This window comes from Dromiciops gliroides, chromosome 3, assembly GCF_019393635.1.
Source record: "Dromiciops gliroides isolate mDroGli1 chromosome 3, mDroGli1.pri, whole genome shotgun sequence".
NCBI lineage: Eukaryota > Metazoa > Chordata > Mammalia > Microbiotheria > Microbiotheriidae > Dromiciops > Dromiciops gliroides.
The window spans coordinates 62,283,582-62,297,074 of NC_057863.1; the positions used below are offsets into that span (position 1 = coordinate 62,283,582).

At 39.2% G+C, this 13,493-nt stretch overlaps 1 pseudogene; it reads right to left on the reverse strand.

Moving 5' to 3' along the window:
• Positions 1-3,064: 3,064 nt before the first annotated feature.
• Positions 3,065-13,493, reverse strand: part of LOC122747140 — a 28,134-nt pseudogene continuing 17,705 nt past the window's right edge.

Below are 13,493 nucleotides of genomic sequence, written 5' to 3' on the forward strand. Positions count from 1 at the left end.
CAGGGAGTCAAAATAACCAATGGCTCTGCTTTGTTCACATCCTTAAATCAATGACTTGAAGACTTCCCTTTATTAAAACAACATATTCTACCCACATTAAAATAGAAGAAGCCTTGCCTAGTGAGAAGAGAAATTATTTATGCTTTTTAACTTATTCAGAGTCATTCCAAACAACCCTGGAGGAGTTAAGAGCTATACATATTTTATGTCCAATCACATCTTCTTTGCCTCCAATGCCAAGCACAGGTTTTAATTTCAATTAGAGGAAGTCACATTTAATGTTTAATAGGCCTCAATCCTGGCCGGGTGATCAGGCCTCACTATTCACTAGGGGATGTTACTTTGACAACAGTCTATGGAGGAAAGCAGGGATTTGTCTGGACAGCGTCCAGCTAGAGAAAACAAATGATAAATTAGGATGATAAAATTGCCTAAGGATAGAGTGACTTGATAGAAGGTTGAAACAGAGTCAGTGAGAACAAATTATCTTTCTCTCCTTGTGAATATTTTCTACCAAAATAAGAAAATTTGACCTTGTGTCCAATAGACCTGTTATTCCAATCTCTATGGAAAAGAATGGCTGGAGATGCCAGGCCTGGGAGAATCAAAAGTCCACTTCTTATCAGAGGGGAGGAAGAGCCAGGCAGGTCGATAATGAAAGGGGGTAACTCACAGTTTAAGGGACAGGATAGACTTCTATCAATATAGACTGAAGGGGGGCAGCTAGATGGCACAGTGCATAAAGCACAAGCCCTGGATTCAGGAGGACCTGAGTTCAAATCCAGCCTCAGACACTTGACACTTACTAACTGTGTGACCCTAGGCAAGACACTTAACTGTCATTACCCTGCAACATATAGATATAGATATAGATATAGATATAGATATAGATATAGATATAGATATAGATATAGATATATAGAGAGAGAGAGACTGAAGGGATGAAATTCAGGTAGACTATTCATGTGTCACCTTCTATCCCTGCTGATGCCCTTTCTCCTTCCAAACTGTCTTTCTGCCATTGTGCCTCACCAAATGTTTCATTTTCACCTAACTCAGTTTTTGTGACTTATTCTGCATCATATGTTTTCATGGAGGTGTTGCATCTCTCCCTCCTAAATTCTAAGTTCTATAACAGAATGAGAAGAGGAATTCATCTTGACATTTCTCCCAGCATCTGGCCCAGTGGTCTGCACACAATAAAGGTTTATAGACTGAATACAAGGAGAGGTGTGGCATCACTGTGAACATGTGGACCTGATTCTGAGGCAATGTCTGTAAGACCCAGGTGGTTTTTAAATGGTAATAAATGAGGGGGCAGCTAGGTGGCGCAGTGGATAAAGCACCAGCTCTGGATTCAGGAGGACCTGAGTTCAAATCCGGCCTCAGACACTTGACACTTATTAGCTGTGTGACCCTGGGCAAGTCACTTAGCCCTCATTTCCCTGTTAAAATAAATTATATTTATACAGCACTTTGAGGTGTGTAAAAACATGATACAAACATCACCTCATTCAAAACTCACAACAAACCCTACAAGTGATACACCCATTTTACAGATAAAGAAAACTGAGATTGAATGTAATGCAGGAGGTTATAACCTGGGATCACAGGAACTTGGATTGGCGGGGGTATTTTCACTAACCTTTGGTTTCTCTCATAGTTCTGTGTTATTTTATGCATTTAAAAACATGGTTCTGAGAAGAGGTCCATAGGCTTCAGCAAATTGCCAAAGACGGGCACAACACAAAGAAAGATAAAGGATTGTTTTAGTTTCATCTCTGTATCATCCAATACCAACATAGGGCCTGAGGCATTGTGGGGGCTTAATAAATGCTGTTTGGCTACTCAGTCACACAGCAAGTATCTGAGGTGGAATATGAATGCAGATCTTTCTGACTCTAAGACCAGAGCACTATACTTACTAGTCCTTGGTTCTGAAACTTCTTAGTCTCAGAATCCCTTTATGTGCTGAAAAATTATTGAAGACCCTCCTCCCAAAGAAGAAGTTTTTGTTCATATGGGTATGTCAATCAAGATTTACCATAATAGAAATTAAAATGTCTTACTATTTTGATAAAATAGTTTTGATCAGCGGGAAGGGTCTTAGAGACCCCCAGGGCTCCTCAGACTATATTTTGAGAACTTCATCCCCTATAGTATCTCCAGGTGTTGCTGTTCAGTCATTTCAATTGTGTCTGACCTTCGTGACCCCATTTGGGGTTTTCTTGGCAAAGACACTGAAGTGGTTTTCCATTTCCTTTTCCAGCTCATTTTACAGATGAGGAAAATGAGGCAAACAGGATTAAAGTGACTTGCCAAGGGTCCCACAGCCAGTAAGTGTCCAAGGCCAGATTTGAACTCAGGTCTTCTTCTTTCTTGCAAGAAAACGGGGGTTAAGTGGCTTGCCCAGGGTCATACAGCTAGTAAGTGTCAAGTGTCTGAGGTCAAATTTGAACTCAGGTCCTCCTGAATCGAGGTCTGGTGCTTTATCCCCTGCACCACCCAGCTGCCCCTAGCTATTTCCAGACAGGGCAAGATGTTTTTACATCTATTCCTTAAGTACAGACAAGTGGGGCTTTGCCTGTACTTGTCTGGGGAAGAAGCAAGAGATCTATAGCCAGAGGTAAGCCACAACTGGACCTCTGCTCTCTAGCTTTGCTTCTACTTAATATTCCATTCTCCCATGATGATGACAAGTCTCATTAGAGGAACAAGGCTTAGTGAGCTACAAAGCATCCTTCAACTGGGAAGGATTGCATACAGTTTGCATAACCCTACATAAGAGTTAGCATTTGTAATTCACATGTATAAGATGTTGTCAATTGTATTAATATTCAATTTGCTGTCTTTTACTGGCTATGTTGCTTGGGTCCGAGTTTCCCAATCATATTTCAAAGAAATTCATGAGACATGTAAGATGAGATGAAAATTATTTTTTTTTCCTTAACAAAAGCAAATCAGCACACACTCAACACAGCCGCAGATGCCGCCACGTTCTAGCTTCTCTGTGAGCGGCAGATTCTCACCCTGTTGACATCACCAGTTCATTAGTCTAAATCAATCAGATTCTAATCGGGACCATCCTCTTCTCTGGCTGCGTGTCATCCATTTTTTGGAATAAAGATTTATCCACTTTCACACTTCTGCCAGCATTCCCCCCGAACCGGAGATCAGATGTGTCAAGATTATGATGTTTCAGACCTCTGTCTTCCACTGAATTTATTTTTTCCTGCTTTGTCTTCCTCCTTCCTTCTCTTCCCTTTAATTTCTAAGAGCTCTGAATCAAACAGCCTTCCTGCTCAAGAAACTCTCAACTGTTACAGGTGTAATGAAAATATTGCCTTTTTGTGGCTCCTACTTTTTCTTTTGTTTCTCTTATTCTCTTTTATTTATGATAATAACAACAATAATCACTGTATAATTTCTATAGCACTTTAAGGTTTGGAAAGGGCTCTACCGATATTGTGTCATTTCATCCTCACAACAACCTTGGGAGGTAAAAGTTATTATTATCCCCATTTTATAGGAAACTGAGAGAAGACAGAGATGAAATTGCTTGCCTAGGTTCACACAGCTAGTATGTGCCTGAGGCCAGACTTGAACTCAGATGCCAAGGCCAGTGCTCTATCCGTTATGCCCCACCTACCTCCTCTTGCTTTGATCTACAGTTTTGATTAGTTTTCCATTGAACAGCTGATGCTAGAGCAAAGATTATCAGCTTGCCAAGATTTTCTTCTGCCTAGAACTCCAGTAATTTTAAAATAGCTGAGACGTTGCTGTCTTCTAGATTTCCCTGAAGAGAATATTTCACAATGAGGAATTTCTTCTGGGTGCTTTTCTCCACAAGAAAACTACAGGGTTGTCTGGTCAGTTTTTCATCATTTTCTCCTATTTCAGATGTCAGAGTCCTATAGAAACTGGTTGGATTTGCTGATAATATTGTGAAAAAGTCCCGGTAAGTGGACTCCGGAGGCGTTCTTTGCTCTCACAGTCAGCATACTGGACATTTTGTCTAGCTTGCTTTTTATTCCTTTGACTGCACAGACATCCAAAGAAATGGAGAGGTCTCTGTACCAAACTGTCCCTTATTTCATATGCTATGTGCACTACTGTTAGGCATTCACTAGGTTTGTCTTGCTTATCTTAGGCATACCCCGCCCCCAGCACATAATTTATAAAAAGATATGTCATGAATCACATAAACTCCTTAAGTAAAAATTCAGAACAATTTGGTTGAGAGAAAGCCAGTGGAGACCTAGGCTCAAATCGTAACTATTACTCTATGCCTCACAAATCCCCCTTAATCCTTACTTACATGTGTGACCATGGGCAAACCACTTAATCTCTTTGAATCTCAGTTTCCTCATCTATAAAATAGGAATGATAATGCCTTCATTATTTACCTACCTCACAGGATTGTCGCAAGGTTCAGATGAGATAATATTCATAAAGCATTTTGTAAACTATAAAGAGGTTTATGAATGTCATTTATTATTATCCTGCTAAGTACTCAGACTTCAATATCAAATTCATCGATCACTGTACTTTTAGCATTAAGCAATAGTAGATTCCGGTGATTTTGATTTTTTTTTTAAATCTTTACAAAAAAGATGTAAAATCAATGTTACATCTACCTGAAGTTTTTATAATTCAAAGCATTCCCTACTTTTCTTGGATCAATTCCACAATTGATCTTTTCCACATCTATTCCACAATTGGTCTTCTCAACTATATAAGAAAGCAACAAGAGATTAAATTCCAAATAAATACACTCTGTCATCAGTTTAGGACTGAGCTGAAGGCATGTCCCTGAACACTTCATAAGAAAGAAACATTAATTTGTAGAGTTCCAAAGAAAAGTCCTTCCTTTTATATGTCTTCTTAAATATCCCTGTGTTGAAGGACACCATGTTTTCTTCTATGTATCTATCTAAACATGTCAAATAATAATCAGTGTGTTTGCATATGCTAAAACTAGAGTTAGTATAGTTTAGATCTGATAGGTTATAATTAAGTAAAGGACTAACACTGAGCTGAACAATAACTGGGAGAGAAGAACCCCACCCTAGTATTTCCAAAACAATGGATTAACAAAGCGGGATTGAGTTAGCAGAAAGTCCTAGAAACCCTGTGGCACTAGGGAGAAGAGTAGAGAAGGCTAACAGGACTGAGCTTCCACCTCCTTCTATGTAAAATGAGAAAACTGAATTAGATTAATGATATAAAGCTAGAGCACATGCTTGTAATCCTAGCTTCTAGGAGGCCAGTGGATTGACTGAGCTCAGGACTGCTGAGGTATAGGAGGCTAAGGCTACTGGGTGTCTACTCTAAATGCCAGACCATTATGTTGAGTTCACATGAGTGGGGGGCTGGCTACCAGCTGCCTAAGAAAAGGAAAACCGGATCAGGGCAACCTGGGCAGCATAGGGAAACATAGTAGGGGTGGGGAGAAGAGGGAGGGAGGGAGGGAGAGAGAAAGAGAGAGAGAGAGAGAGAGAGAGAGAGAGAGAAAGAAAGAGGTCACAACCTCCATTTGCCTCAGTTTCTTCAACAGTGAAATAGGGATAATAATAGTATTTACCTCCCAGGGTTGTTGTGAGGATAAATTAGATAATATTTGCCAAGTTCTTGATACGGTGCCTGACACCTAGTAGGCCCCATATAAATGCTTTCCCCCCTTTTCTTTCTCAATAATATACATCCAAGGATGTGCTGGATCCAGTTCTAACTAGGCGACCCAGCTGTTAAATTTTCAATGTGATTATTTACACTTAGGAATCATCAAATGCTACAAATCAAGGCTGGATTTATTGTTTTGTAAATTATCTAGACTTTTAAAAGGGATGGAGAAAATGTTAATAATACTGATTCAACTTAAAAGTGTTTCCTGTGTAATTTGGGGAAGGGGTGTCATTTGTTAAACATTTACCAAAGCACCCTTATATGTACATGAGAATACGTACCTATGATGTAATTGAGGTAGGGGAAGGAACTGTGATGTTAAGCATCATATCCCAGTCTATCATTTTTAATTCTATAATTTCCAGTGCAAAGGTCATTCTCTTTGGCAGAGGAAACAAAAAGAAGAGTTGCACAAATTCTCCTCCTTCTCTACTGCCAGTGAGCACCATCCCACCCATGCCAAGTAGAGGTTCTACCATTTCTTTGACCTTCTTGTTTCCCTCAGCTTTAAAAACCTGGGTGCTTCCGAAAAACTCAGGTTTTCCTGACTCTAAACCCAGGACTCTATCCACTGAGCCACCTTGATGCCTAGGAAGGTGATCAGCTAATAAGCTATATTTTCAAGTCAGGTATATTACCAGGTTGTTATAAATCCCATACTAATTTTTACCATTTCAATAGGAAAATCCTCTGTCTGATAATGTAGAACTTGGAACCACTTGCCCTTATTTCTCTTTGATACCCCTGCTCTCTCAGTGGGATTGCTATAAGTCTAGCTTTTTTAAATATCAAATTCTCCCAAAGGTCTCAAGTACCACTTCATTATAAACAAGGATGGGAACAAATGAGTTGAGCTCGATAAGATTTTATTTCTATTCACTGAGCTCAGCAATTCTAATGGTTGTACTCCCATACTACTCTCGACTGGGCTTTATTGCCTTGGTGTTCACAATGAATAAGTATCCCAAACAGAACTTCATTAACTGTCTACTGAAGCTCCCAAGAAAAAAAGAAGTAGACAGATCCTCTTCACACCTCATTATGCATCTGTCATCTTTTACTGTACCATTGCCTGCCCTGTGTCCCATTGTTACATTGACTGTTGAGTCCTAGAAGTGGCCCACATATCAGGGATGTTTTTCAAACCTGGAATGATCCACCATTCCATGGTGGCCAGGGAGGAACTTTATTCCCCATCTTGAATAGTAAAGGCTTGAAGGGATTATTTGATAGAAAGGGCAGTCATTCCAACTCCTGTTTTGAATTTCAGAAGATGGTAAATAAAAAATCAGAAAATGCTTTAGAAATTTGTTTTCCATTTAATATAGCAAATTAATTTCCTTTAAAATGGCTGCCGGGGGACATTTTTGGAGAGAGATTGTGTTTTCATGTTCTCATTGACAAGATATCCAGCAAAGTTACCTCCAGAGTGAATAGTTCATAAGGTGATATTGGTCCTAGGGAGAACATAGCCTTTAATTACTTAATTTGTTTTTTATGGATAATGCATAAGAACCACATAAACATTAGAGAGGCCTAGTGTTTCAATGATGGAAATTCTAAGTCATTCCACTCCAAATTATTTATGAAAAGAGGGGATGGGAAACGAGGCTTCAGATTCGGTAACCCAGCAAACCACCACATAGTTAGTTTCTCTCTCTCTCTCTCTCTCTCTCTCTCTCTCTCTCTCTCTCTCTCTCTCTCTCTCTCTCCCCTTTTTATTCCCCCACCTCTTTCTTTCTCCCTCTCCCTTCCTTCCCCACACCCACTGATTCTGAAAACAGGAAAAGAAAATCAAAGTCTAATTGTGATGAACATGCATATAAATTTTTAGTAAATTGAAACCTGGGAAGGACCGTAGAGAACAAGATCACCTAATCTAACCTCTGGTTTAGCAAAGCATGAAACCCAGGCCCAATCAACAAATTTTTGTTAAGTTCCTACTATAGGGTCAGGCACCTATCTTGAGAAGTGCAATGACTTTCTCAGGAGCATCCGTAACACAGAGAGAGCTAGGGAACTGAACATTCAAAATCTAAATCCCAGCCGCCTAGCTTCAGATATAACATTTATTCTGCTATTCCATGCCATCTCAGGGCCTCACCTAACCAGATTCATGTGTTTCACACTGGAATTGAGTTCAGTCAACATTTTCTTTTGGCAGTACGCAATGCCAAAAATAAAGAAATTAATGCCTGAGCATTACTGCCTTTTTCCATCTTAGGAAAGAGAAGGATCACTTCCCCACCAGTGCCATTAATCCATTTCCTTTTTCTTTAAGCTTTTTTCTTAACCCATTACTCTAAACTTAAAGGAATGACAATGGAAAACCACATTGTCTGGGGGTCTACGGGTATCCCTCTCCTTTTCCTCTCTTTTGCTAAGGCTATCCACTAGATTGTAAGTTTCTTGAGGATCCTATCTTATTTAATTTTTATATCTTCCTAAGTGCCTAACGCAATACTGTAGAAATATCAGTATTTTCCACACCAACTGATATTTCCAACTTCTGCCTTCCAGTTATTAGATAGGTGTTGTTTACCTTTCTATTTTTGTCTTTCCTATCCATGAAGGCAGGGACAATGTCTTAATTATCTTTCTTCTCTCTTACATGGCTTAGCATAGAGCTATGCACATGTTTAATTATAGGTGATCATTCGGAGAAGTTCCCAGATCAACTTGATGAACTGACATGGTGCTAAGACTTTGTTTGAGACCTCAAGTCTTTTCACTTAGGATTTTATTGGTTTAGATTGTTGTGAGTCAAAAAGAAAGGGGCAGGGAGTCATTGGCAGAACTGGTCCTTTTTTCCAAGCACAGCTTACAGATCTGATAATGGACTTTTTCCCAGAGCATAGCACCTTAGGGATCAATGCACCATCTCCCTTTCAGCCCTATAGGTGGCATTAGTGGAGTGGAATAAAGATGACAACAGCATAAATAGTTCCTGGGCCTGAAATTCTTGAACTCTGCCTAGACCTAGAGCGAGCAAAGCAGTGATTATGCATTTACCAGAACACATGCTTTCTATTACAAGGACCCAGTAGAGGCTAGCAACATGGTCAAATAGGGGGAGTTTCTAAACCTTAGCCTTCTTTGGAAAGAAGCAAGAGTTTCTGTAGTGCCCTTCTAGAAAATGTGAGAGTTACAGAATCTTGCCTTTTGTTTGTTTGTTGGGGGGGGGGGTTGTTGGTGGTGGTGGTTTTTTGTTTTTTTGTGGGTCAATGAGAGTTAAGTGACTTTCCCAGGGTCACACAGATAGTAAGTGTCAAGTGTCTGAGGCTGGATTTGAACTCAGGTCCTCCTGAATCCAAGGCCAGTGCTTTATCCACTGTACCACCTAGCTGCCCCCAGAATCTTGCCTTTTTAACAAGAGAGTCACTAGATGGCATCAGCCTGATGAGAGAAGGGTCACACATGACATCTAAAGCTAGAGGCACACAAAAGCAACAATATAGGGGAGCAAAACACCCAGACTTGGCTGTCCGGAACTAACATGAGTTGTTTGGACATGGTAGTAACTGGAACTGGAAGGGAAATGACTCTCAAGCTACACCAAGTTACTTTTCCTTTTGAGAGGACTCCATAACCTCATGGAAGTTCCTTAAGACTGGAGGCCTAATGGGTTTTCTGGAGCAACAAAGGGACTCCTGGGAAGAGTATAAAATTGGAACTCAATCTGTAATGGTACAAACCCTGGGGTTCTGGGCCATGGATCATATCATAAATGGTTGTCCAATGTTGAATTGGTGAATAGTGATTTATTCAGCTGACAAGGGAATGTAAGACTAAGCACGATTAAGAATGCTTAAAGTCCGTAGTTTGAACTAATTTTTTAAAGGCAGAAGCCTAAATGACTTGATCCGCTCAAAGACAGATATAACAAATGTAAAGCCCATTTAAGTCATCATGCTTTTATACAACTGATGCTTCTATAGACCTTTCCTTAGTTTTTCAAAACCATACATTAGTAAATGTATAACAGTAATACTCATACAAATCACTGTTGAAAGCCGCATCTCCTAAGGTACTCAAGAACTTTTGCACATCAATCATAGAAACTAAGATATTGAAAAGACCTCAAAAGATCATTGGATTCAACTTAGTGCCTCTAACAAACAAATATCTAAATGATCAAGCCAAGATGGTTGTCAAGTCAAGTCAATAAATACTTATTAGGCCCTTTCCATATGCCAGTCACTATGCTAAGCAATAGTTCTTAACCACGTTTATAAATACGTCCATGGATTAGAGCCAATCACTAAATCAAGCCCCCACCCAAAATCTAGAATTCTACTAATTGCTGAGTCACAAATATATATATATATACACATACATGTTTATAGGTATACATACCCACATATGTATATGTACATGCATAGTTTACTAAGCCATGATTCAGACTAGACTTGTTCCCCCCAAAACCATAGTGAACCAATTTGAAATAGAACTAAACCCATATATTTTCAAAAGCTACGGGGCAAAACTGAAACAGCAAAAATATTACTCAAACTGGACCCAAACCAAACCCAAATGGAAACAATTCATTTCATTTGAATCCCTGTCAAGAGACAGAGACCTAAGTCCATTCCCTTTTACTGTGTTAATCACCCTGACAGTGAAAAAGCACTTATTCTGCTTAAATCTATTTTCTCCCTGTTTGATTTGTTCAGTCCTTTGTGAATTAAGATGGAAGCCGCAGTCTACAGCAGTGGAAGTAGAGTGGGGGGCAGGAAAGGGAGCATGGGAACCATGTTTTTGGCCCTCCCCGACTAGCCAAAATGCATATAACAGTATGCAAATGATTAAATCGAAATTCAACCAGGACTCCTTCCCTCTTGCCTAACAGTTCCGTCACTGGCATTATATATGCTGAGAGTCAGGAAAGGGAGCCTAAAAAGTTAATCCTGGTCCAATGAATTGGGACCCAAGCCATCTTGCAGGATGACTAAAAGAGAGGGCTTCTTAGTTCTCTCCTGTTGGCAGAGCACCTTCTATTTATTTAAAAATATTTCCAAGGAAACACACTTTTCATTCCTCCCACTTTCCAAAGACATCCCAACTGTATAGGAAAGAACTTTCTTTGTTCTAATACAATGGTACTTGTCAGAGTGGCCCAGCCTAAACTGCCTGGAGTGCAAAGTCCCTAAGAAACTAAAAGGCAACAAATACATCTATTCTTTTCCTGGACACAATGCCATCTTCCACGAGAAGTTTACTGACATATTTCTCTTAACTACTTCCTCAACCAAAAAAGAGAGGAAGGAAAGAAGAAAGAAAGAAAGGAAGAAAGGAAGAAAGAAAGAAAGAAAGGAAGGAAGGAAGGAAGGAAGGAAGGAAGGAAGGAAGGAAGGAAGGAAGGAAGGAAGGAAGGAAGGAAGGAAGGAAGAAAGAAAGAAAGAAAGAAAGAAAGAAAGAAAGAAAGAAAGAAAGAAAGAAAGAAAGAAAGAAAGAAAGAAAGAAAGAAAGTAAGTAAGTTAGGAAGGAAGGAAGTAAGGAAGGAAGGAAGGAAGAAAGGAAGAAAGGAAGAAAGGAAGGAAGGAAGGAAGGAAGAAAGGAAGGAAGGAAGGAAGGAAGGAAGGAAGGAAGGAAGGAAGGAAGGAAGGAAGGAAGGAAGGAAGGAAGGAAGGAAGGAAGGAAGAGCCATTATTGCTTAAGCTCATCAAAAACAGTGAATAACTTGATTCAGAAAGCCACCAAGTGCAATGAAAGCACTGATGAGGTGGAAATACCAATTTAAGAGAACACAACAACTCCTCCCTATCAGGCTTACAGTAGAAGAATATCCTAGCTGAAGTACAAAGATCATCAGTTTTAAAATGTCCATGTAAAACTGCATGTCAAAATGCTACATTCAGTGATGTAAAACATGTGCAATGGAGCACATTATTAGACTCTGATTAGTGCAGAATGAAACTTTGATCCAATAGACCTGGTTTTGGAATACTGACTCCATTTCATGTAATTTTCTCAATCTCTTTGATCTTCAATTTCTTTATCTAAAATGAGAATAATAATACTTGCATCACAAACTTTACAGGGTAGTTCTGAAGATCAAATAAGAGAACACATCAAATAAGATGTCACAAATCAGCTAACTCCCTATAGGCATTTTTGATGTCATATTTTACCATGTTGGGTAGCTTTAAACTAAGGTCTTAGAAACACATGCTGTCGCGATGCTAGTTGGACAAACTCTACTTGTAGTTGTATGAGGTAATTAAATGTGACTAACAATCTAATCCTAAACACAACAGAACTTATGTGTCTTCTAGTTTGTCTGGTAAAAAATATCAGTGGGGGCTCACAAGCTAATTTTGAACACAGCCTCTTCCCTCAAAGTGCTTTGAATGGGTTGGGGCAGGGTAGAAAGAGAGATGACATGTGTGATTGGGTCCAGGCTATATATGTAAAACACTTTGTAACTAAAGAATTATAAATAAAAGATATTGACTCATACCTATGCCATATATAGCAATGAAAGCTAGGATTTGTAGTCAGATGGGAACTTGAAGATCCCTCAGTCTAACTCCCTCATTTTATAACAATTAGAACCCAGAGAAAAATAACTTGCTCAAACTAGTGTTTGGTGCTTAAAAAAGAAGTCAATGGCACCCATCACAACCTGAAAGAAAGTACACTGGTCTTGAGTACTTCTACTCTAAGGAATTCTTAGAGTAGAAAAGATAGCAAGGTCTTTCTGCTTCCCAGTCCCTTTGCCTGGTGAAAGAATTTAGAATTTGGGGTAGTCCAAAGACCATGCTTGTTTAACTTTTTTCATGTTATATAACAATAAAGGCAACTAAATGGTTCAGTGGATAGAGTGTTGGGCCCAGAATCAGGAAGACCTGAATTGATATCCAGCCTTAAACACTTCTTCTCTGTGTGACCCTGGGAAAGTCACTCAACTCACTTCACTTTTTTCATCTATAAAATGAAAATAATAATAGCACCTACCTCTCAAAGGTTGCTGAGAGGGTCAAATGAGATAACTGTCAAAGTGCTTAGCACATAGTAAGTGCTATAGAAATGCTAGCTATTGTTGTTATTAAATATTAAGGTATTTATTTTAATTGCTATTTTATGTTAATATTTAATAATAAAATGATAAACCTTACATTTATGGGAGTACTGACAGGTTGCAAACTGCTTTCTCCCATATTATTGCAGCTGATCCTCCTAAAAATGCTTTGAGGTACAAGACAGAAACATCATGCAGTCTTTACACCTCAGCAACCAGAACTCTGGACTTCTGAATACTGAATATGGACCAGAACTAGCCCGTCTCAGATCTGTCCCAATGCCTATGTTCATGCCATGTCACTGCATGCATGCCCCACCCTACTTTCTACCTCCTGTAATTTGGGGAGCAATAATCAAATCAATCTGCCATTATTGGAAAGGACTTGTCAATTTATTGTCCTATAGTTCCACTCATCATTCTGACCATAATCCCGATCCCCCTGATCCCCAACAGATATAAGATCATATTCTACTTGAAGATTGACACTGGTTTGCTTTATGTATTTGTAGCCCAGCACCTACCATAGCATTTGGTACATTCTTACTGCTCTTTAAATGGTTCTTCCCTCCTTCATTCATCTCATGCAGTGTCCAGCATATAGCAGGTGCTTAATAGATGCTTGCTGGATTGAATCCTACTATCATTAAAAAACAACAATAGTATCATCACTGAAAGAAGTTACTGTTTCTGTCATATCAGTCTCATGTTAGAATTTAGCTTCAAATTCAAAATAAAAGGCATTCGAGGTATTCCCAGGAGTTAATATAGCTATGAGGACAGGGAT